This window comes from Saimiri boliviensis, chromosome 14, assembly GCF_048565385.1.
Source record: "Saimiri boliviensis isolate mSaiBol1 chromosome 14, mSaiBol1.pri, whole genome shotgun sequence".
Classification (NCBI taxonomy): Eukaryota; Metazoa; Chordata; class Mammalia; order Primates; family Cebidae; genus Saimiri; species Saimiri boliviensis.
In genome coordinates, this window is record NC_133462.1 from 50091955 (window position 1) to 50119068 (window position 27114).

Consider the following 27114-nt stretch of genomic DNA (forward strand, 5'->3'; position numbering starts at 1 on the left):
CCAAGAAAGAAGTATTAATGGATGTCCAAAGTAGTAGGTAAAAGCAGAGGAGAAACTGGAGTTTACATAATCTCAAAGTATCGTGTTAGAAAACATTTATTTATCACAAAGGAGGAAAAACGAACTTTACCATGGAGAAATCTGGCAGATGTCATCTCAATCCCGTGATCAAAGATAAGACCACTAGTAACATGACAAACTAATAGGATGACATGAGAAGAGTACACTATCACTTCTATGACATTGTAGCCAAAAACGCATATACTGGGTCTAACCATGAGAAAACATTGGATAAACCTAAACTGAGGGACATGTGTGACTGGCCAGCTATCTTTAAAAATATCAAGGTCGACCAGGCGTGGTGGCTCATGCCTGTAATCTCAGTACTTTGGGAGGCTAAGGAGGATGAATCACTTGAGCCCAGGGGTTCAATATTAGCCTGGGCAATGTCACAAAACCCCAACTCTACCAAAACCAAACCAAACCAAACCAAACCAAAACACACCAAAATTAGCCAGGCATGGTGGCATGGTGGCGCCTACCTGCAGTCCCAGTGACTCAAGATGGCGAGGTGGAAGAATCCTCAGAGCCCAAGAGCCAGAGGATGCAGTGAGCTAAGATCATACTACTGCACTTCAGCCTGGGCAGCAAGACCCTATCTCAACAACAACAACAACAACAACAACAACAACAACAACAACAACAACAAAAACAAAACCAAGGTCATATAAGTCAAGGCAAGTCTAACTAGAGACATACAAAAATTGGGTAAAAATACCAATCCTGGACTGGATCTTTCTGCTCCACTAAACTTTATTAGGACAACTGGTAAAAATGTGAATGTGGTCTCTACATAAAGGGTATATGGTAATTCTTTAACCTATTCTTGAAATATTTCTGCATGTTTAACATTCTTTTAAAAAAAGTTTTTTGTGCTTAGCATACATCCAAGCCAAAGGGAAAAAAAAAAACGAGTTTTTTCATCTCACTCTAGTGAGAAAGGGGGACAAAGAAGTGACTTTTCTTTTTGAATTCTTGAGAACTTTGAAAGATAGTCTCTCATTACAGAGGACTCTAAGTTTATATGTTCACCAAAGAATTGGGTTTGCTAATGGAAGCAGCAAGTCACTAGGGCTGAAGATACAATGATTGCAAGCTGAGACTCATTAGTAGGTTATGAATCAATTTAGTGGCCATAACCAGATCAATAAAAAGTGAATCAACAGAATAGCAAATGTTGGAATGCATTACACACAGTCAACTAAGGTATAGGTATGTTTTTGTCAAAGATGTTTGAACCAGAGGGACTCCACCTTGAATAAAGCCTGGGTAAATAAGGCTAAGACCTACTGGGCTGCACTACCAATAGGTTAAGGCATTCTCAGTCACAGGATGAGACAGGAGGTCAGCACAAGATACAGGTCACAAAGACCTTGCTGATAAAAGAGGCTGCGATAAAGAAGCCAGCCAAAACCCAAATACTGTATATTGTACCTACTCAGTTTATAAACTAACCTACCAAAAAATTGATTTGAGGAAGAGGCAGAGGCATTTTTGAAAGACTAGGTAATGTCTACCTAACTACCGATCTCCTTTAAAACCAAGATGGCAATGACAGTGACATCTGGTTGTCCTTGTGACTCATTATACGCTAATTATAATACGTAGCATGCTAAAAGACACTCCCACCAGTGACATGGTGGCTTACAAATGTCATGGCAACATCAGGAAGTTATTCAATATAACCTAAAAAGGGGAGAAACCCTCAGTTGCAAGGGAGTGGGGGCAGGAATTGCCCACCCCTTTCCTGGAAAACTCATGAATAATCCACCCCTTGTTTAGCATATAATCAAGAAATAACCATAAAACCAGCAGCCCTTGGGGCTGCTCTGTCTATGGAGTAGTCATTCTTTTATTCCTTCACTTCCTAAATCAATTTGGTTTCATCACTTTACTTTATGGACTTGCTCTGAATTCTGCTGCACGAGATCTAAGAACCCTTTCTCGGGGTCCAGATCAAACTTTTTCTGGTAACAAAACTACAAGATCCTTCAAGGCCCAAAGGAGATCAGTAGTTAGGTAGACATTACCTAGTATTTCAAAAATATCTCTGCCTCTTCCTCAAATCAATTTTTTGGTAGGTTTATAAACTTCTGAGTAGGTACAATATACAGTATTTTAGTTCAGATTTAGGTAAGAAGGTGATGAGTCAAGTATTACCAGTTAAGAAGTATAGTTTAAGATCTCTGTTCCTCCTTTTGGAATGGGGTAGTCATTTTCAGGCCATTTATGAATATAAGATGCAAAGAAAATATTTTCATTTTTATTTTCAACTGATACTTTTCTTCCATCCACTAACAACTATTAAGTTCATATTCTATACAAGGTACTTTTTAGGGATAGGGATATACAAAGTAAGACATGATTCATGTCTTCAAAGAGATTATAGGAAATCTCAAAATTCATATCATGACAAAGATCTCCATACTGTTAATATTAATATTAAGCCCTACTCTTCCATATAATTTTATATAATTTCTGATCTCATACTAAACAATTTGTTTTTAAAGGAGACCATCAATAGCACACAGCCAAGTCAGAAGACACTCAAGAATTTATAACAGCTTCATTTACTATTCTATACTTTTATAGTGACATTTTATTACTGGGTACTTAGAACGGCCACAAATATTACTTGGGGGCAAGAGATAAATAAGAATTTCCAAAGGAAATAGGAGGTCCTTTGTCACTTCTTTCTTCTGATTTTTTCACCTCAATCCTGTTTATGTCACGTGACAATCCTCCCCGTCTGCAGGGGATAGAAAAGATAAATAATGATAACTCACATTTAATGTTGACTCCTGCACAGATGCTCCTGAGTAAGGGAGACATATTAGGGACTTTACCACAAAATGAATCACTTACCATCACTTCTCCTTTGAAATAAATCATTTTAGAATAGTCAGCCTTCATTCCACATATAAAGAAATGCAGAACAAAAAAATGTCATGTAATTCTTTCAGAATAATAAAAGGCCTTTGACACGTGTTTTTTGTGAACAAGCAATAAAAGCTAAAATCAGACCAACAAAATATATCCACTAACAGCTTATGCATACTCTAGTGAGTTGCTGGGAGTAGCGGGAGGAGATGGGGCTATTTTGGAATACAAGGCAGCAACAGAGAGGCAAAGCAAGACAGGATCTACAAGTTGCACAGCATGGAGCTCACAATAACTTTACTAGCCAACAAAACGTTCCAATCTTGCTCTCATATATTTAAATAATCGTGCCCTAGGGTTACGAATGTTTAAGTCTCAGAAACTCATTTAAGGGTAAGATATTATAAAAGCCGTTTAAGAAAATCATTCTTAAGGTCAAATCTTTCTCCCGTGATCTGGATTAAAAAAAAGAAAGACAATTATTCTACAAACCTGTCCTAGAATTGGTTCAGGAGTTAATACTTTGCAATTAAATTTCAGTTTAGCAATGGCTTACAAAGGAAAACAGAAGTGAAACCTACCTCTTAAATGTAAACATAACTTTTCCCCCTTCACACTTTTTTTTTTCACACTTTTTCTAGCCTTCACACATAGGCTAGAAACATCAATAAAGGTAGAAGGGGCAGAGGTCTTTCATGGGGAGCGGAAGGGGCAACACTTACCACAAGAGCTTTTGAAAATAGGTGGGCACACTTGTTGTCACAATGATTGGAAGGTGCTATTGGCATTTCAAATGCCAGGATCAGGGATGCTGAATGCTTTCTATGCTGGAAACAGACCCACATAGTGAAGAATTACCCTGCCAAATGCTCATAGCACCTTGATGAGAAAAAAAAAAAAAATGCCAAACTGATCAGAAGCACTAAAAGAGTATATTACTTTTTTTTTTGATTCGCTTAAAAGTAGCAAAAGGGCTCTATATAGTGTTAGTTAAACACTGAATAGGTAGCTTTAAAGCATATGATTTATCTGAAATTTTTGTTAAGACTATAGTTAAGAGTTAGGGAGAACTGGGGAGACAGTTTCCTCAAATTCTTCAGATACTACAATTTAAATATGTACAGTTGTACAGAAATTTAATGTCAAGAAAAGTGTTTTAAAAATTTAGGGAGAAAAGTACGGAATTAATTTCAGAATAACTTTTAAAATAAATAAGTCCATTTAGTTCTCAAAGAATCTGTGATAGTTAAGTTGTGCTTATAATCTGTATAAACATATTACCACCTGGTAGCAACATACTTAAATTTAAGCTCACATGTTTGATAACAATGAGTTTCTGGAAAATCTCACCTATAACTTTAAGAAGGTTCAGAAAGTCTATGGAGACAAAGTTTTGCTCTGTTGCCCAGGCTGGAGTGCAGTAGTGCCATCACAGTTCACCACAACCTCCACCTTTAGGTTCAAGTGATTCTCCTGCTTTAGCATCCCGAGTAGCTGGGACTACAGGCACATGCCCCCATGCCTGGCTAATTTTTGTACTTTTAGGAAAGATGGGGTTTCACTATATTGGCTAGACTGGTCTTGAACTCCTGACCTTGTAATTTGCCCACTTCAGCCTCCCAAAGTGCTGGGATTACAGGTGTGAGCCACCGTGCCAGCATAAGTTTTTAAACTGTCATCAATTTGATTTTTTAAAAATATCTTGTTAGTTTTCTTTAAAACCTATAAATGAGGCTGAATGGTCCACCAGGTGCTAAGAAAAAATAATTATTTCCCATTTTTAGTTAACTGCAGAGTTTTAAGGAAAAGGCCCTAAGAAAAGCAATCTATTTATGATTCATCTAGAAATTTAAATACTTCAACTAGTCTTCATAGTTGTGAATTTACAGTTGATCCAGAAATAAAGGCTACACTGTTCATCTGGGTTTACTAAAAATACTCCCTCCCAACTACTTTTTTAAAAATAATATCAGAGATCCTGGAAGAGTATAGGAAAGACTCTTCCTAGTTAACAATGAACGGGCATGCACCTTTTGCTTTGCAGATATTTCTGACATATACAGTGTCAATGTTTGTTCACCTGTTAGTTGTATATTTGCCATCTATATACACATTATCTCAGGTAAAAATACTTTAAAATAGTTGAAGATGAAAGATGCCATTGTACTACTAGGTTTATCCTCTCACTTCCTTTATTCTCAACTATTTTCTTTGGTGGCAACTGAATCCTCCAGATATCTAACTAATCCTTTTTATGCCTTTCACATTTCCACTGAAGATCATCTTGTCCCCTTCATTAGGGCTCTGTCAGGAGAGGTTTAAGCTTTGGTTCTTTCTATAAAATATGGCTGTAGCTCTGAGGATGACAAAAAAGTTTCTCCCTATGCCTAAGATTTCGAATATATGTATACATTTGAAAGAGCATTATTTTTTGGCCAGATTATTTTTGCTCATGGCAGGTAAAAAAACAATTTGTGCATATGTATGGAAAAAAAAAAAAAAACAACCTTTCGATCCCCATATAATAAAGAAATAAAGTTCCTTCAGCCAGCTATGGGGATGGGGGAAACAATTCCCAGGGTACACACGTTAATGGTCCTGTCAACTCTGCCATTCTCACATTGTAATGCCAACGCAATTCCACATAAACACAATTATGCTGAGGCAAACACTGTTGCAGAGTACAAGAACTACATATGCACTGCTCTAAGAAATACAACTTGTGAGGTTCATGAGGCATGACAGTGTTTGTGGCAAACAGGACCAATGTAAGAATCAAATTAATTAGATTCTTAGTGTCTACTGCTTAGCAGCAATACAGTAACAACTAAGCTCCAGGATGACAACAACCACAAATTGTTCTCTTTGAGCACAAAGGACATGTAAGAGCCAATAGCTGAGGGTCCCAGGCATGGTTCTAAGCCATTTGTATGATGTTAGTAACTAGGCTGGTCAATTTGAGTGGTGATAACAGTGTGCTGCTAAAGTCACAGATTCAACCTCTATATAACTTAGCATCATATTAAAACAACCCAAAATTTTTTTCTATGCCACAGACTGTTGGTGACCTAGCTATCTTACAAATACATGCTGTTGGTCATAATACAGACCAAGAGTATCCAAAACTTACCATTACAATTGGAATCAAAGAAGAAAGCAGGTCCACACAGAAAGTCAAAGTTCCAATCCTTAAAACCTATGCCACTACGTATAATCAAATGTCTTTCTAGTGCTGTTTGTGGGAAGTATTCAGACTTTACTTTTGTCCTTTTTACCCCAGTTCTTAGCCTCTTTTTGTTGTTACTAAACAAGTTGGAGCCAAGACAATCTAGCGTAGATTCTAGCTTCCCTCTTTTTATTCTCTGAAACAGTTTATATAAGACAAGTATTATTGTTCCTTGACAGTTTGATAAAATTCATCCTCCAAACTACTCTAGGCTTGGTGTCTTTAGCAGGAGGTTGGGGAGGTGGTGGTTAAATATGACTAAATTTCTTTAAAGTTTATTGGACTCCTTTGTTTTGCCATTTCTTCCTAAGATATTTTGATATTTTATGTTTTACCAGAAGAGTGTCCACTTAAATTTTCAAGTTTATTGTTATAAAGTTGCTCAAAATAATGTCTTGTATTTTAAATATAAGACATTATATTTTATATAATTTATTATGACATTATTTTTTATTAATTTTGTCTCTATTTTTCTTCCTAATATTATTTGTTTACACCTATAGTTTTTCTCTAGATCAGCTTGTCAAAGGTTTACTGCATTTTCACCTCCCTGATGAGGCTTAGGGTGCAGTGGCTGGAAAAAGCAAGATTCCCTGGTTATGCATGCAGCTCAACTGTCATATGTGTTGCTTTAAGGGACCTTGAAGACATTTCCCTGTCCCTACTGTTGGCCAAATGACTGCCTCTGGTCTGTTTTTGTTTGCATCCCAGGCCCCAGATGAGCATGTAAGATCCCTTTAAGTCCTTAGAACACTGTAGTCAAGGTGGACACTGGAAAGTAAAAAGGCTTATTGAATTTTGTATCTTTTCAAAGAATAGCTTCTGGTATTAACACTGATTTCTACTGCTATTCTGTTTTCTGTTCATTAATTTCTGCTTTTATCTTTATTTTACTTAATTTGAGCTTACTCTGTTTTCAGCTTCTTGAGTTGAAAGCTTAGCTCATTTATTTTCATTCTTTCTAATTTTTTAACCTTAAACATTTATTTAAGGTTATAACTTTCTCTCTTTAGCTACTCTACAGGATCAAATGTGAAGTAATTTCACTGTTGTTCAGCTCTAAGTATTTTGTAATTCTCATTATAATTACCTCCTTACCCATGCAGTATCTACAAGGAAGCTTATACTTTTCAAAAGTCTTTTCTTCTCCAGCTAACTTTTTGTTGGCATTACAAAAAAATTATAACCCCTCCATAATCTCAATTCTGTATCTCTACATCCTATCTTTCCAGCTTATTCTTTCTACTAGGGTGACCCCGAACTATCCTTCAACCTCATGGAATTTCCAAGGTCACTCATGCTCTTGATGTCCCTTCACTCTCCTCTTTAGCTTACATTCCATGAGTTATCATTATCATCATCACTTTCCCTCTCTCTCTTCCTAGTGCTTGGTAAAACTATAACCTTGTTTAAATCCAGTTTTCTACCTACTCCACACCTGCACCTGTGCAACTAAATGTGGCTGGAAAAAAAATACAACCATGCTCATTGGTCTCAATTTAAATCCAGTTTTGAACCACTAGTGGACTCTAATGTACACACAGATACTTCCCTTGTCTATGTACTTTCCTAGATAAATACTTCACCACTTTCCCTTTTAAATCAAAACCCAACACTTCCCTCCCTCATGTTTTTCCTTGGCTGCTGGTCTTGCTTTCTATTTCACTAAGAAAACTGAAGCAATCAGAAAAGAACTTCCACAGACTATCACCACATTTAACCACCATTTACCATCTTCTCACCTGTTAGCACTGATGAACCTAACATGCATCTATTTGAAACCAAATCCTTCAACTTGTGCCCTAGACCCTACTGAAGGACCTCATTAGAGCAGTTCTCCATTCTTCCTTCATCATCTTTTTGTTGCTGTTCTCCACTGAGATAATTCTCATGAGCAAACATGCAGCTTTAAAAAACACCCTTTTCCAGCTAGGTGTGGTGGCTCATGCCTGTAATTCCAGCACTTTGGGAGGCCAGGGAAGGAGGGTCACCTGAGGCCAGGAGTTTGAGACCAGCATGGGCAACATGGCTAAAAACACAAAAAATTAGCCAGATATGGTGGTGAGAACCTGTAATCCTAGCTACTCGGGAAGCTAAGGCAGAAGAATCACTTGAACCTGGGAGGCTGCAGTGAGTCGAGATCACGCCATTGTACTCCAGCCTGGGCGACAAGAGTGAAACTCCATCTCAAAAACAAAAACAAAAAACAAAAACACCCACCCTTTTCCTGACTCTATCTCCCCAAAAGCTGCCACTCCATTTCCTTGCCAGCCCCTTCATGAAAAAACTTATCTCTAAAAAAAATTAACTTTCTCAATGTTTCCAATTCCTCTCTTCTCAATGTGGCTTGAAATTACTTCAATCAGGCTTTCTGTCCCACTAACTATTCCAACAAAACCACTCTTATCAAGGTCACAATGTTATAAAAATCAATGGTCAGTTCTGTTTTTTTTTTTGAGACAGTGTCTCACTCTGTCGCCAGGCTGGAGTGCAGTGGCGCCGTCTTGGCTCACTGCAACCTCTGCCTCCCAGGTTCAAGCAATTCTCCTGCCTCAGCCTCCTGAGTAGCTGGGACTACAGGTGCACACCACCACACCCAGCTAAATTTTGTATTTTAGCAGAGACGGGGTTTCACCATGCTGGCCAGGATGGTCTAGATCTCTTGACCTTGTGATCCACCCACCTTGGTCTCCCAAAGTGCTGGGATTACAGGCGTGAGTCACCGGGCCCGGCCAATGGTCGGTTCTTAGTCTTCCTCTTACATGACCTATCAGCAACATTTAACACTGTTGATAACTACCTCTTTCTTCATATGGTTTTTTTTTTCACTCACACTGGAAAGGACACTAGATACTTCTTGGGCCCTCTTCCCTTTTCTATATTGTCTTTCTGTTATCTGATACAGTCTCGTTGCTTTAAATATCATCTAAATGCTCCACAGCATTTTGGCAGATCTGTATAACCAAACTACCAAAATTTCCAGTTGGATATCTAATAGATATCTGAAACCAACATATCTAAAATTAGATTCCAGCCAGGTGCAGTGGCTCACACCTGTAATTTCAGCACTTTGGGAGGCCAAGGTGGGCTAATCACTTGAGGTCAGGAGTTCTAGACCAGCCTGGCCAAAATGGTGAAACCCTGACTCTACTAAAAATATAAAAATTAGCCAGGTGTGGTGGCAGGTGCCTATAATTCCAGCTATTTAGGAGGCTGAGGAAAGAGAATTGCTTGAACCCAGGAGGTGGAGTTTGCAGTAAGCCAATATCGTGCCACTGCACTCCAACCTGGGTGACAGAGTGAGACTCCATCCAAAAAATAAAAAAATAAAATTGTATTCCTAAGAAGTCATTATACAAAAAAAAAAAAAAAAATACTTGCACATGCATGATTATAGCAGCACAATCTGCAACTGCAAAAATTTGAAACTAGCCCAAACGCCCATCAGTCAACGAGTGGATAAAGAAATTGCGTAGGCCGGGGGCGGTGGCTCACACCTGTAATCCCAGCACTTTGGGAAGCCGAGGTGGGTGGATCACGAGGTCAAAAGATCGAGACCATCCTGGTCAACATGGTGAAACCCCATCTCTACTAAAAATACAAAAGTTAGCTGGGCGTGGTGGTGCACACCTGTAGTCCCAGCTACTTGGGAGGCTGAGGCAGGAGAATTGCTTGAACCCAGGAGACGGAGGTTGCGGTGAGCCGAGATCGCGCCATTGCACTCCAGCCTGGGTAACAAGAGCGAAACTCCTTCTCAAAAAAAAAAAAAAGAAATTGTGTAATGAATACCCACACATGCACACACACACACACACACACACCCATGGGATACTCCTCAGCCATAAAAAAGGAATGAAATAATGGCATTTGCAGTGACCTGGATGGAACTGGAGACCATTATTCTAAGTGAAGTAACTCAAGAACTGAAAACTAAACATTGTATGTTCTCACTCGTAAGAGGGAGCTAAGCCATGGGATGCAAAGGCATAAGAATGATACAATGGGCTGGGAGCAGTGGCTCACACCTGTAATCCCAGCACTTTGGGAGGCCGAGGCAGGCAGATCACGAGGTCAAGAGATGGAGACCATCCTGGCCAACATAGTAAAACTCCGTCTCTACTAAAAAATACAAAAATTAGCTGGGTGTGATGGTGCACGCCTGTAGTCCCAGCTACTTGGGAGGCTGAGGCAGGAGAATTGCTTAAACCTGGGAGGCAGAGGTTGCAGTAAGCCAAGATCGCACCATTGCACTCCAGCCTGGTGCGTGGTGACAGATCAAGACTCTGTCTCAAAAAAAAAAAAAAAAAAAAAAAAGAATGATACAATGGATTTTGGGGACTTGGGGGAACAGGTGGAAGGAGAGTAAGAGGTACATTAGGTACAGTGTACACTGCTCAGATGATGGGTGCACAAAATCTCAGAAATCACCACTAAAGAACTTATTCATATAACCAAAGATTACCTGTTCCCCAAAAACCTGTGGAAATAATAAATAAATAAATAAGATTGGCTTCCTAGTTTCTTCCCAACCTGCTTCATTTGTAGCCTCCCCCATGTCAGTTGACAGCAACTCTATCCTTCCAGTTGCTTTGGCGAAAAACCTTGCAATCATCTAAAATTCCTCATACTTTCTGTCACATCCCACACGCCCCTCCAGGAAATGTTGGCTATACCTTCAAATATACCCAGAATCTTACCAGCTTTCAACAATTCTATTGCTACCATGTGATCCAAACCCCTATCATCATTTCTTGCCTGGATTACTGTAATAGCCTCTCAGCTGCTAGCTTTGTCTCAAGTCTAATCTCAATATAACAGCTTGAATGATTCTTTTAAAACTTAAGTCTGATCACATCACTCCTCTACTCAGCTCATTTTGTGCATAGTAAGTGACAAAGGCCTATGATGCTCTATATGCAGATTATCTGAGTTTCTTCCCTGCTACTCTCACCCGTCATTTCTTTCATGTGCCAGTACTCCGACCGTATGGCCTTTGCTGTAGCTGTACCCTCTGCTAGAGAACCTCACTACAGTACATGTGAAGAAATGTTCTTCCTTCAGATATCTCTGTGGCTAACTCCTTTAGCTTCTTCAAATCTCAACCTGTCAATAAGATTTACTCAGACCCACTGTTTATATTACAACCTATACTTTCTTTACCCAATCCTTTTTTTTTTTTTTTTGAGACGGAGTTTCGCTCTTGTTACCCAGGCTGGAGTGCAATGGCACGATCTCGGCTCACCGCAGCCTCTGCCTCCTGGGTTCAGGCAATTCTCCTGCCTCAGCCTCCTGAGTAGCTGGGATTACAGGCACGCACCACCATGCCCAGCTAATTTTTTGTATTTTTAGTAGAGACGGGGTTTCACCATGTTGACCAGGATGGTCTCGATCTCTTGACCTCGTGATCCACCTGCCTCGGCCTCCCAAAGTGCTGGGATTACAGGCTTGAGCCACCGCGCCCAGCCTACCCAATCCTCTTTAAAGCAATTCTCCTTTCTAGTTTTTTTCTCTTAACTGCATCAGTGTCTAACATATCATATACTTTATTATGTTTACTGTTTACTGTCTGCCTTTCCATCTTACTCCCATCTTATTGTTTATTGTCTGCCTTTTCATCTTACTCCTTTTATCTTTGTCTATATTGTTGACTAAAGGATTCCAAGAGCCTCGAATAATATCTGGCAAATATTGGACAAATAAATATTTCTTGAATGAATGAGTGAATACTGATTTTTCACTTAGCATGGTCACAATACACATGTCGTACGTGCGCTGTATATCTGTTAGATTAGGCTGGTTAATTATGTTGTTAAAATCCTTTATGTTCTTGAGTATTTTTGTCTGATATATTGGTTTCTAAGAGAGGTGTGTTAAAATCTGCAGCACTGACTGTGGATATGTTATTTCTTCTTAATTCTGTTAGTTTTTTTTTTCTTTTTTTCTTTTAAGGACGAGAGAGAAAGAGAGAATTCTGTTTTTGTTTTATATATTTTCAGTATCTAGAGTAATTGTATATCATCTCCATGAATTGTTCCCTACTGAGATGTATATTTCTATAATTTGACGATTTTAAGCAAAAACAAGTTCATGTTTCAAATGATGTTCATGTTGCCAGTTTTCACTTAGTGGTAACCAAAAGAAAAATTATCCCATATTTTTATTTTTTTGTCTTTCAGTGTTATTTTGAAAATAGCATATGGAAGGATAATCTGAGTATCTCTCTGGCTTTATAGATTATATTATGATTATCTATATATTTTATTTTGTATTTCCTACTTCCATGTTTTTCCTTTGCTTCTTTTTATCTTCTTTCCTGCCCTCTACTGAATGGAGCGAAAGTATTTTAAAAATTACCTATCTTTTCTCTTTCCACTACTGATTGAGGAGTTGCACCTTCTATTTCTATATTTCTATTACTGTACTAGATACCCTTATACTTAACATACTTAATTTTTTATTTAAAAGTCCATAAAATTAATCTGTATCTTCTCCTCTCAAAACAAGGGCTTTAGTATACATTTATAGCTTCAATACCATCTTGTTATTGCCAAGATTCAGTTCTAGCTTTAGAAGCATATTAGCTTTGTCTCATATTTTAACATTTTTTGCTTTTGTATTCTACTTCCTTCTGCATTTTTCTCTTTGCTGAAGAACATCCTTTAGTTCTTTTATCATCAAGAGTTTGTGAGTTGAAAACTTAGCTCTGTGTATCTGAAGATGTCTTTACTTTGCCCACACTTTGTATATAAACCACTGTATAAAACTGTAAGCTCACATTTATTTTTCTACAGCACTTTGAAGACATTAGTCCATTTTGTGGTGTCTACTGTTGCCAGACCTACTGCTAATTTGACTAGCATTCCATTATTCAGAATTTTTTGTTATATCTGTAGTCAGAATTTCAGATTTTCTCTTCATCATTAATTTCCTACAATTTTATTATCATGTATGTAGTTGTGGGTTTATTTATCCTGTGTTACACATGGTAGGCATTTTCTATTTTGAAGATTCAGATTCATATCAGAAAAAATTCTTAGCTGCAATTACTGTTGTTCTTATTGCCACTTTTTCATTCATTATTTTTTCTCCTTTGCAACTCCTAGAAGATGTATGTTAGAGCTCCTCAGGTCATTTTTCATGCCCATTTTTCATGCCTCTTTCATTTTCTTTCAACTCTCTCTAAACTGCATTCTGAAAGATTTTCTCAGTTCTATTTCCTAATTCTCTAACTATTCTCTTAAGCTATAAAAAGTATGTACAGTCTAACTGTTCTTTTAATTCAATATTGTATTTTTACATTCCAATATAATATTTTTCACTTCAAGATGTCTAAATGCTTCTTTCTTACAGCTTTCTCTTGTTTCATTATCTGTTCTTGATTCTGTATAATCTAATTTCTTACATACATTGGGAATTTTAACATACTTTTAAATTCTCTTCAGATTGTTTTTTCTCAGGTATAAAATCTCTCATTTCTTGGGTTTTCTTGACTGCTTTTTCATGATCTTAGATTTTATTGGGTTCTTTGTAATGTTTTGGGGGCTCAATTTTTATAACCAAAAAAAGTAAGTACCTGTATCTATAGGGCAGTTTTAAGTTGCTTTGGCTTAAATCCGATCATGTGCCAATCTTGAACCAGACCTTAAGTTGGTAGCTCTGGGTTTTCTTTCCTCCTAGGTAGCCCAGTTCTGAATTTTTAGCCAAAAAGTATTTTGGATCTATCTTAAGTGGTTTCCTGTGCTTGTTTGTGCCTGCCAATTCTTCTTTACTTCTGGTCAGGAACAAGCAGCTTATTCCTGGCTATGACATTGCTGGGATGAGCCAGACTAACCCAGTTCCCATTTGCAGTGTGCTCTTGGGTCCTGGGTTCATGCACAGACAGGATCATCGCAAAAACAAACAAACAAAACAAAACAAAACAAAACCTGGTCCCAATTGCCCATATCCATTCATAGCATCCCCCTCCCTGCCATCACAGTGGCTTTTCTATTACAGGTCCAAAGAGACTTTTCTTTCTTATTTTTAAGAATAACTATTGTAATAAGATTCAGGAGTATTTAGAAGTCCCAGAGTAGCTTTCACTTTTGAAATAACAGCAGTTCAATTTTCCTGACCTCACCAGTCTGTAAACATTAGCATATATAACGAAATTTCAAACTCGAATAAGCTGTAGTAGAGACAAATTTCCATTATTTGGAATTTGTTTACATAGAAATAAATAAGAGTTGTACTAGGAAATCAGAAATGTAAGGAAGATGACTTTTAAAAAGTTAAGAAACTTGGAACAGAAGTAGACTTTACTGTAAACCTTATGTACAAACTCCATCATTGCTTCCCATAAATGGAATCAGACTAAGCAAAGAAGAGGGTACTTTCCACAGCACCAGGAAGAGCCACTGCAGCCAGCAGAGTCCTTTAATAAGCACCAACCTTCACTACTGCACCTGGAAGACAGCCATCAGCTTAGTGGAAAGAATGCTGAACTGGGAACTCAGAAACGTTCTAGTTCATTTTCTACCACTATGTCATTGTACAGCTTAGGCTAAGCCAGGTCCTCTTTTGGGCCCCAGGTTTTCCATCTGCAAAATAAAAGAGTTGGGCTAGAACAACTTCTAATGTACCTTCCAGAAATAATTTTCTGTGACCTTAACAGTTTGGCACTTTATAAGTAGGCTTAGTCCTCCATTCTTCAGCTTGCTCAGTAATAATCTACCACGTAAAAGAAGAAAACTACGCATTTCTGAAATCAGTCTTCAAATAATGAGAGAATCACTAGATGCACGGTTTTGTTTGATCACCACTCTGCAAGGGAACAGCCTGGTAGCTGAAGTTTCTGTGTGGGTGTACACACAATCTAAGTTTTAAATAGAAAAAGCAAACCAACCTAGACCAAAACAAAAACCCTCCACACAAGCTCCAGACACAACAAATGTTAAGAGCTCTTTTCTACAAACATGTCTGTTTTCAATAGCTGAGAAGACGAAAAAAGAAAAAAAAGTATCAAACTGACCAGATACAAGTGTAGATAAAGATAAAACTAAGCAGCATGCATTAAAGGATATGAGAGATCTGACTCTGCACACTGCAAAGTCTATACAATTAGAAATTTCACGTGAACAGATATGTACAGAAGAGAATGAGAGGACGGGCGCGGTGGCTCAAGCCTGTAATCCTAGCACTTTGGGAGGCTGAGGCGGGTGGATCACGAGGTCAGGAGATCGAGACCATCCTAGTCAACACGGTGAAACCCCGTCTCTACTAAAAATACAAAAAATTAGCTGGGCATGGTGGCACGTGCCTGTAATCCCAGCTACTCAGGAGGCTGAGGCAGGAGAATTGCTTGAACCCAGGAGGCGGAGGTTGCGGTGAGCCGAGATCGCGCCATTGCACTCCAGCCTGGGTAACAAGAGCGAAACTCCGTCTCAAAAAAAAAAAAAAAAAAAAAAAAAAAGAAGAGAATGAGAAAGGAAAAGATAAAAGTAGAGTTCCACTAAACGAAAGGAAGAATGGATTAAGAATTTTTAGTCACGCCTATAATCCCAGCACTGTGGGAGGCCCAGGCAGGTGGATCACAAGGTCAAGAGATCAAGATCATTCTGGTCAATATGGTGAAACCCCCGTCTCTACTAAAAATACAAAAATTAGCTGGGCATGGTGGTGCGCGCCTGTAGTCCCAGCTACTTGGGAGGCTGAGGCAGGAGAATTGCTTGAACCCGGGAGATGGGTGTTGTGGTGAGCCGAGATCACGTCAATGCACTCCAGTCTGGGTAAAGAGAGGGAAACTCTGCCTCAAAAAAAAAAGAATTTTTTAGATTGAGGCCAGACCCAGTGGTTCACACCTGTAATCTCAGCACTCTGGGAGGCAGAGGCGGGCAGATCACTTGAGGACAGGAGCTTGAGACCCAGCCTGGCCAACATAGCAAAATCCCATCTTTACTAAAAATACAATTTAAAAAATTAGCTAGGTGTAGTGGTGCACACGTATAATCCTAGCTACTCAGGAGGTGGAAGCATGAAAATCGCCTGAACTCTGGAGTTAGAGATTACAGTGAGCCAAGATCACACAACTGCACTCTAGCCCCAGTGACAGCATGAGACCCTATTTCAAAAGAAAAAGAAAAAAAAATTAAATTGGGTTGAAGTGGCAAGGAAAACTCAAGATTAAACCTCAGAGCTTCCTAGAGCCATGACTATTGGCCACAATAAAAATTTATGTGAATTGTTTAATTTCACAATGCAGTAAAAAACAAACAAACAAAAAACCTGATTTAGACTTTATAGGTCTGAAGGATGGAAAGTTGGCACACAGCTAGACATAATCCCAAGTCTTCAGATAACATACTAAAGCCATACTGTTTTCTAAAAAAAAAAAAACCAACAAAAAGCATCTTATCATCTACATTACTATATGTAAGGTACAGCGTATTGCATTGACATTGCTATGTATGTATAGACAGACTATATTAAGGGTGGGTGTCCAGCAGGTTTCTATCCACCATTCCATACTTCCATCATAGCTGAAGCAGGCAATCAGTCCAAAGAGCGAGATAAAGTTCTCTGACAAAATTCCCACTCAGTTCACAAAACAGCCACTGAGCAGTCTTCACTTTCATGCAAACTTTTTGTAAGTGTGTTACCAAAGCATTTAAGGGGTAAAAAAATTACACAAGTAACAAGGCCTCATTAAAGAAAATTTGGGAAATAAAGAAAGGTAGAAAAAAAGTTACATTTAGTCTCATCACAGAAATAGAACCACTGTTAACACTTTGCTCACTTTCTCCTTTTTTCTTTACCTGGGCCTGAGTATCTGCTACACCCTTATGTGCTACTCCCTAATCACACAACATATACAATTGTGTATCTAGTTCATTTATTAATATTTTATTGTAAGCATGTATCCAAGTTATTATACTATCTTTGTAACTCATTTTTAAATGGCTGCCTTATATTTTACTCTATTTTAAGGAAACTCCCCTAAATGGCTAGCTGGTGGGAAATGGTAAAGCAAACTATGATTCACAGTGTTCCATTAGATGGATGAATCACAGTTTACTTAACTGCTGCCAGAATACTGGACATTAGGCTGTTTCCAATATTTCTGCTATTATAAATAGCTAAATGAGCTAAGTCTGTTTTGTTCAATAGTGCCTAAGAGCCTTCCACATACTAGGCACTCAAGTATTTGTTGAATAAATGTTTATAGAGCTGCCTACATATAACATACCTTATGGTAACAATTTCTGTGCATAAAATCCCCCTCCCTCCCATGTTTAGTACTGTTTCCCAGAGATACATTTTTATAGGGGGCTATACTGGGTCAAACTGGAACTTCTGTCAATCTGGCCATTTGCTTCTCAGAAAAGAATGACTAATTTGCATTCACAACAGTAAAATATGGGAAGGTCCATTTCACTATATTCTTAGCTAAATTAGGCATTACCTTTTCAAAGTCTTTGCCTTTATAATTGATTTTTAAACAAATGTTACTTGGCCAGGTGTGGTGGCTCATGCCTGTAATCTCAGTACTTTGGGAGGCTGAGGCAGGTGGATCACCTGAGGTCAGGAGTTTGGGATCAGCCTTGCCAATATGGTGAAACCCCATCTCTACTAAAAATAGAAAAATTAGCAGGGTGTGGTGGCGGGCACCTGTAATCCCAGCTTCTTGAGAGGCTGAGGCAGGAAGAATTTCTTGAACCCAGGAGGCAGAGGTTGCAGTAAGCTGAGATCACGCCATGGCACTCCATTCTGGGTGACAGAGCAAGACTCCGTCTCAAAAAAAATAAAGTTACTTGATTACAATTTTAATTTATAGCTTTCAACACCAGTAAGGTTACACACTTTTTCTTATGCTTAATTATTACTTGCCTATTTTGAAATAGCATTCTAATAATCACTACCTAATCTAATTTATTCCTGGAAGGTCAGTTGTGGACCCAATATTTTTAGGAAGTAAATTCTGGAAGGAACTTTAAGGAACTATCGTAAACACGTAGCTGAGACAGCTTATTCACAAAGCAAGTCTGAAACACCGCAATATGCTTTTATTAATGATAAAATTGGAAGCCAGAGTTCTCAGTTCCTGATTTTTTCTTCATATTTATCTGTTATATAGTTTTGTTTTATTTGTGATATTTGTCTGGGGTGCTGCTATAATTTGGGAGGGGAGAGCTGGGAGTAAAAGATTTCTTTAATAATAATTCTAAAACTTTTATTTTAGGAAGTCATTCTAGATTAACCCAGAAACTCTTAAGAGCTGTTTCCCACAACTGTACTCTGTGAAAACTTCTTACCCAAGATAATCTTGGGGTGGCTTAGCGGAACTTTGTCAACCCTGAATTATGGTTTCTCTCTGAAAGCATTCTGTAAACAAGTAAGCTAGACACAGAAAAGGCAGAAGCACAGTCAGAGAAAAAATGTAGGTCTGGGCAACATTACCAGTAATGAGAACCTGATGAAGACTGATAAGCACACCTCACTAATCCAATAACTAGCTCTTTTCATAACTGTTAGCATAACATGTAGAAAATGCTCTTCTGCAGCAGAAGTATAATTGCCTTTTATTCCTTCAAGATACTCTTGCAGGAGTAGGCAAGAATGTTGATCTGCTATCTATCTCAACAAGGAGAGAAAGCAGAAATGTGGACTAAGGATTGTTAGGGGGAAGCAATTTAGATGAAATCAGGTACTGCAATGTACCAAATGATATGACAATTAGATCTGTTTGAACACTGTTTCAGCCTTCATGAGGTTTTTTTTTTTTTTTTTTTTAATGGCAAACTATCTTGGAGCTCTGCCCTCAAAGCAAATGGCTACTAACCAAAGGTTATTAAATTCCAGAAAATCCTTCAAAATCGTTACATGCAGATGAGTCACAAAGAGAATTCATTATCCTTCCATGCTCCGCACTCTACCAAACGGCTCTCACAAGTCAGCAACATCTCCTTACTGGTAAACCTACAAAATATTCTTCAGTTCTCAAACTACTGGATGTGATTACACAGGACTATTGGTAGCTATAATTTATGTTTCCAACCCTTTATTTCTCTTCTTTTGATAACAGAATCCCTTTAAATGACCCTGTCCTAGCCCTACCCCTTTAACAAATGGTAGCTGCTACTCGTTTCTTCTTCATCACTATAACCACCACTATTGTTATCATTATCAAAATCACAGTGGCTAAGATTTATCTATCATTTACTATGTGCCAGACACTGTTCTGTTCACTTTATATGTGTTACCTCATTTAAAGAAATGACCTATGTGATAGGTACTATGAATTCTCTCATTTTAAAGTTGTGAAAACTGAGACCCAGCGAGTATGTAATTTGGTCAAGGTTAAAAGTAAGTAGCAGAGCAGGGACTTGAATTCAACTTGGTTTCAGAGTTCAGGCTTCACTGCCTCTCTGGCTAAATTTCATCTAATTTCTGGCTATAGAAATTGGTTCAGGGAAGTTCATCTGATCCAGGAAAGGTCAATCAGATATATGAACACCAGGAGGCCAGGTGGGGTGATGCACACCTGTAATCCCAACATTATGAAGGTCAAGGTGGGAGGACAAAGTGAGTCCAGGAGTTTGAGACCAGCCTAGGCAACATAGTGAGACTCCATCTCTAGAAAAAATTAAAAAGAATTATCAGGGAAGGGTAGCACATGCCTGTAGTCTCAGCTACTTGGGAGGCTGAGGTAGGAGGATCACTTGAACCTAGGAGGTAAAGGCTGCAGTAATTTGTGATCATGCCATGCACTCCAGCCTGGACAACAGGCTAGGCATAGTGGCCTGTAATCCCAGCACTTTGGGAGGCCGAGGCAGGCGGATCACCTGAGCTCAGGAGTTCAAGATCAGCCTGGCCAACACAGTAAAACCCCATCTCTACTAAAAATACAAAATTTAGTCAGGTGTGGTGGCAGGTGCCTGTAGTTCTAGCTACTTGGGAGGTTAAGGCAGTAGAATTGCTGGAACCTGGGAGGTGGAGGTTGCAGTGACATAAGATCACGCCACTGCACTCCAGCACGGGCTTTGGAGTGAGACTCCATCTCAAAAAAAGAAAAAGAAAAGAAAAAAAAGGAAAAGAAACAGACCCTGCCTTCAAAGAGTTCCGTTAGTTGGCAAATACAATATAGTATGATTACCACTACATATTAAATATAAATTCACAGTGCTGGAGGAAACCTAGTCAAAGGAAGGCTTAATCTAAAACATGAATATATATATGTATTTTTTTTTTTTTTTTGAGACGGAGTTTCGCTCTTGTTACCCAGGCTGGAGTGCAATGGCGCAATCTCGGCTCACCGCAACCTCCGCCTCCTGGGTTCAGGCAATTCTCCTGCCTCAGCCACCTGAGTAGCTGGGATTACAGGCACGTGCCACCATGCCCAGCTAATGTTTTGTATTTTTAGTAGAGATGGGGTTTCACCATGTTGACCAGGATGGTCTCGATCTCTTGACCTCGTGATCCACCCGCCTCGGCCTCCCAAAGTGCTGGGATTACAGGCTTGAGCCACCGCGCCCGGCCCTTGAATGTATTTTTTAAAAGTGGAGTAGGGAGAAGAAGAGGCAGTAAAGTAAGAGAAAGAGAATTCTAGGGAATGGAAATAACATGTATGAAAGCTTAAAGATGGGAGATGGGGAGACTGGTGAAATACTATCATATGAGCTGCCTTTATTTATTTAAAAATTTGCCAAAGGTAGGCACTGTGCTAAACACTTTATATACATTATTACTGCTATTCCTTAAGCCTACAAAACAAGAATAATAATCTTATTTTTCCAGACTAAAGAACTTGCAGAGCTCAGAGAAGTTAAATTACTTTTCCAAGACCACACAGCTAATATGAAATGGAACCAGGTTCACTAGGTCTCGTGGCTCCAAAGCTGATTCCACGCATCCTCCCACATACCTTGGGACTGCTCTTTATGCTTTTATCATCCACATCTAGTAAAACATCTAATCCTGCTGAGTTTTCCTATTTCTTACATTGCTGCATTCTCTCCATACCTACCATTAGAAACTTAGCTCATTATCTTTCATCTGGACCCTAAGCTGTAATTGCTTTCTAGGTATAAAGGGGTACGTGTGTACATATCACAGTAAGTCCGATCAGCATGATCTCACTTTCACAATAAGAGATTCACCAAGTTAATCTGTATATGTACTGTGGAAGAAATATTCCTGCTCTTCTCTAAGGCCAGCCCTGGAATATTCTAGAGCCTAGTCAGGTGCCTTCTTTTCTGCTTTAATTATGCTTGTTGATGATCTCGCCCAGTCTTCTGACTCTAAATACCATCACTAATGCAGTAAGTTCCACATCTGTATTTCTCCAGCTTTAATATCTCCCATAAAGTCCAAATTCCTACTTGACCATTGCCTACATTTGACATCTCAACTTGGATGTCTAATAGAACTATCCCCTGCCCCACTAAAATGTGAGTATTATGAGGTCAGGAATTTTGTCTACCTTGTACATTTTGTATCCCTAATGCATAGTGCCTAACACATAGTGGATCATCAATAAATATATGATTGACTAAATAAACACATGCTGCTATGAGAGCAAAACACTTCCCAAATGGGACTGAATTGTCCTAGAGGGCCTTTGAGAATTTGATACTCTGGGTTAAACGTGTATTTCTGGAGGACAGAAAGGAGTAGAAGTTCGCTCTAAGCTCCTTTAGTGTGCTACAGTTAATCCTACGCTTTAATGATTGACCTACCTGGGATGTTAGCAATCATTAAACATTATACCTCTAAGAACACTATCTGTCAGACTTGCCTATTAAGAATCACTTTGGGGCCGGGCGCGGTGGCTCAAGCCTGTAATCCCAGCACTTTGGGAGGCCGAGGCGGGTGGATCACAAGGTCAAGAGATCGAGACCATCTTGGTCAACATGGTGAAACCCCGTCTCTACTAAAAATACAAAAAAAATAGCTGGGCATGGTGGTGCGTGCCTGTAATCCCAGCTACTCAGGAGGCTGAGGCAGGAGAATTGCCTGAACCCAGGAGGCGGAGGTTGCGGTGAGCCGAGATCGCGCCATTGCACTCCAGCCTGGGTAACAAGAGCGAAACTCCGTCTAAAAAAAAAAAAAAGAATCACTTTGGAAGACCTTTACAATATAGATTTCCAGGACTTCCACACTCTACCACCATGTCACCTCCCTATCCAGAATCTCAAGGGGAGATGTCTAAAAACCTACATTGTAAACAAATGACCCCAGTGATTGTTATTGACAGGATTGAGGGAGACTAATACAGAAGCTTTACCCATTACGTTGTCACTGCAAATGGCTCAGCTTGCTGGATATCAGTATCTACACATGCCCTTAGCTTTAAGTCAAGCACTCCAGAAATGATTTATAAACTGCCCAAATAATACTTCATTCGTTTTATTCCAAAGTACTAGAGGTCACCAGTGACCTAAGAGAGGCCTTCTCAGATAATAGTATCACATATGGAGTACACCTTTATTCTCAAGAAAGGATCTGATTTAGTTTATTTGGCACAAGATTAATTATGCCAACCCATGCTCAATTCCCACACTTTATATGAGTCTTTACTGTGACGTATTAATGTCAGTTTTCATCACTTTTTCCCTTAAAATTGTTAAAAATCAGGATTTCAGCTTCTCTTCCCTCAAATCCATTCCTCTTAACTCTCATTTCAAGCAAGCACAGGGTCATCACTTTGAAGAGTTCTGTTACCCCTTCCACAAATCCCCAAAATGTTTTTCCTGCACATAGTCAGTAGACTAAGGGTTGGCAAGGCAAAAAGACTAGTAAACTTCATAATTTACTCCTAACGAAGAAATTCAAATGACAAGCAATTAAAGTGAATGACAGCAATTAACAATCTTCTGACAGGCCCTCTTCCAAGAATCTGTGAGCCTTCAAAGCAAACTGACTTATGGTCATAGTCTACAAAAGCTGAATTTCAAGTATTAACTGATTTATATTCCCAGCTGTAACCTTAGCTAACCTCAAAGACTAGTCCTTGGGAAGTAAGAAGTAGTATCAGATGAGAAAAACAGATAGGAAGAACACACTGGGAGAACACTTTCAGAATTTCTCCTCAAAAGGTAATTAACTCAAACAACAGAGAGACTATATTTAAAATGACATGGAAGCAACTCCCCATTTTTCCTTCACTTTCTCATTCAGGAAGCTTTACAGCTTGCTTCCTGCTGCATGACCAAAACTCATGAGTGCTGTCCCAAACACCTATCCCTCCAAACAGATGACGTCTCCCACAAGCTGTTGCTGATAGCAAAGAATCAGGCAAATTGGCACAATGCAGAGTTACCAGAGAAGTGCTTGGATGAGAGAAAATCAACATTTGGAGTCATGTTGACATTAGCAAACACTTTCTATATCAGTAACGTAGAGCAGAGGCCAGCAAACTGCAGTGTGGCCTGCAGGCCAAATCCAGTCTACCAGCCTGCTTTTGTAAATAAAGTTTTACTGGACATAGTCACTCCCATTTATTTACATATTGTCTACAGCTGCTTTCCCATTATCACTGTGGAGTTGAGTCGTTGCAACAGAATACCAACAGATTACGTGGTCAGCAAAGTAGAAAATATTTACTACCGGGCCCTTTTCATAAAAAGTTTGCTGACCCCATGACCTAGAGCATCACATACCAAAGATGAAGTGAGGCTGCTGCCACTGTCCCACCCCCAACATGTACTGCTGGAGAATAGATATAAACAGCTGCTCTCCCTATCAGCCTCAGAAAAGACAGTGTTGACTCTTCACAACAGCCAACAAGTAGCTAGACCAGACATTTGGAGAAATGAGAAATAACAGCATTCAGTCATCATAAACAGCCCCATGTTTCACCCACTTGGCATACCACTTTTGAAAGCCCCACAACTCCTAAGTAAAATGTCATCTTTAAGTTTACAATGTTGGGCCGGGCGCAGTGGCTCACGCCTATAATCCCAGCACTTTGGGAGGCCGAGGCGGGTGGATCATGAGGTCAAGAGATCGAGACCATCCTGGTCAACATGGTGAAACCCCGTCTCTACTAAAAATACAAAAATTAGCTGGGCATGGTGGCATATGCCTGTAATCCCAGCTACTCGGGAGGCTGAGGCAGGAGAATTGCTTGAACCCAGGAGGCAGAGGTTGCAGAGGTTGCGCTGAGCCGAGGTCGCGCCATTGCACTCCAGCCTGGGTAACAAGAACGAAACTCGGTTTCAATAAAAAAAAAGTATACAATGTTTTATTTGATGATGTAATATTAAAACATGTTGTTTTCCTCTTAAAATGCTTCTGTTACCCAAAAAAATTTTTCAGAAACATGACAAGAGCTACAAGCTCCAAGGCCATAAGTACTTGTATTATGTATTATGCTATGTATTAATTTGCCAATGGATTTTTAAAACTTTTCTGATTTCCTCTCAGTAGTCAGAAACACTGACAGAGTTTAAGGTGTAAGAGTTCAGGTTATAATAAAACATTTTTAAAAATTTAAAGTATTAAAAAGTAAAAAAAAAATTTTTTTTAAGTACATATTCTATTAAGGGACATCTGTGTGAACATTTATGTACCTTAAAGGATCATATTAGGTTACAAAACTATGGTTTGTCTTTGAAGATATTCATGTCACTAAATGGCTGGTATCTGATTCTTGAACTTGCTTAACTGAAGACTGAGACAGTATGGAGAAAAATTTAAACTGGGAGGTTGTAACCATTCATCTTTACATTTTTACAAGCTTCATTCAGGAAGCTTTACAGCTTGGGATAGGTAGTCCAACTATCCTACCTTTGAGATTCTACCAAAACGACCCTTTTAAAGGTAACGTCTGTTAATGCCTTAAGTTCAACGTTCCTGCTGGGGCAAACCTATAAACACTCTATTCGCTGAAAAAGGACTTCAAATCCCACATTAAGCTTTCTACCTCAATCATGGGGCTAGAACGCTAACATTTTCCAAGCCTAAGCCATGGTTAAGGCTCTCCAGCTATGTTATCAACAGGAGAAATGAATACTTCTGTAACCAAGGTAACCCTTAGACTCCAACTGAAAGAGAAACAATTATTCCTGGAGGCTCTCTATGATCAAAGCCATCATAGAACTACTTTGATAAAAGAGTTGAACCCAAGTGCTTTGAAGACAACATTGTAAAATTGTCATCATAGTAATGATGGGGTCCCAGGAATGTTCCATCTGACAATGATCCTTTTTGAAAGAATGTCATTAGTTGGTTTTGAGTAAGTTTTTTAAAAAGAAAAACTCTGGAAAAATACCAGCAGGAAATTCACTAAAATGTTAGTAGTTTCTTCTGAAAAGTATGGTTCTGGATGGATATGGACAATTTTTTCTTAGCCTTTATAGCTGAACCAATCCCTTTCCATAACAAATATTTTTAACACCCCCTTACTATCCTGAAATAAAAATCACTGATATAAAACTTAGCTAAAATCATTAAAAAATAATATTTATTTTTAAATAAACATCATTAATATGAAGAATAAAAGCAATTTTCTCTATAATATGTATTTTAATGTGTTAATGCTTGGGCCAGTAAACTAGAAGAAATAAAGAAGCAGTCAGAGATTTGCATACATCACAGAATCATCATGAAGGCAGAGGTTAAATGAAGATCTACAGAATGTGTAGCATGATGTACTCATTATATAAGTGGCACTGCTGTCAAGGATAAATAAAACTAAGTGCAGTTTCTCCTCATTTACATGAAGGTTGAATTTTTAGAACTGTCTTCCTCCCCCCCTCAAAATTGAGTTCATACATAAAATCAAGTTTGGTTTTAGACTCAGATAATTGATAGGTTTTCATCAACGACTATCAAGGGAGACAGTCAAAAGTCAAGCAAGCTTCAGGATACTTGTTTGAAGTGGGGTATTTTAGGATAACTAGTATCTCTGGCCCTTTCCATTTAATGCATGTAGAACATACCCCATATCACTGTGTTCCCTGAAAGTATCGCTATGAATTTTTACAATCTCCTCTAGCAATCCTCCTGCTGCTTTTGAGAGCTACTGCTTTATATTTTTCTATACTTCATGAATTTTCTTTAACGAAATTTACTAAGTTTTATAATCATTTTTTTAAAAAGCTCCAGCAGAGTTGTAAGTTCATCTGCGTTCCTCTAATAAAAAGACATAAGGTCACAAGTCACTAACACAAAGTAATATCTTGAAAGCAGTTGGAGGCAGAAGAAGAAATCGGAAAAAGAAAAGGTCAAGAAGTTAACTATACCATCCTTAGTAGCTGGATAAACCTTTCACATCTTTGAATGAGAGGTTTGAGAGAAGTCCAAACAGATACCTCAAAGATCAATTTATTCTACCTTAAAAAAGATTTGTGATTAAAGTAGAATTCACTGATGTAATCGGACACTAGGTCCAAAAATTACAGGGTCTCAAAGGAATACATGTGAGCTTTGATTACTGAGATTTCCTGGGCAACAGCATAACCTAAAATTAATAAAGTCCATAAAAGGAAGATGCCAAAAGAAACTTTGTTCTTAAGATGGTTTATACAGCTTGGGCTACAGCAAGGCACAACCCATATATAGAAAATCACAGCATCTGCAGTATTTTAAGAAACTATAGTTGCAAAGCAAGAGCAAATGTACAGTGAGAGGAAAGATCCTTCAAGGCCAATGTGGAGTCAACCATTAGAGAAGATTCTTCAGTGCATGCTGGATAACAGGCAGCTTCCCACATACAGTTTTGGTTGGCTGTCATTTCTCAATCTCTTTTTCCCTGGGACTGCCCATTGTCATCAATTGCAGAAATCCAGGACAGCTTGCTTTTCTACATGTGGAATGCCTGCCAGTTCCCAGAGGCTGGCTACCACAGGACAGTTTATAATAGCCATTGCTTATTAAATTTATCCTTACTTTTATGTCCTTATGAACATTATCAAGCTATCAAATTTCTCAGACTTCTCAAAACCCTCTCCTTCTGGGGACAAGGATCT

The 27114-nt window shown here is 38.7% G+C and overlaps 1 protein-coding gene and 1 pseudogene across 10 annotated transcripts in view; one reads left to right on the forward strand and one right to left on the reverse strand.

Annotated features, from left to right (window-relative positions):
- Positions 1-27114, reverse strand: part of PPP1R12B (protein phosphatase 1 regulatory subunit 12B) — a 256766-nt gene that overhangs the window by 56883 nt on the left and 172769 nt on the right. The gene's annotated exons all lie outside the window — the stretch shown is intronic.
- LOC120362881 (small nucleolar RNA SNORA70) lies at positions 6701-6819 on the forward strand (annotated as a pseudogene).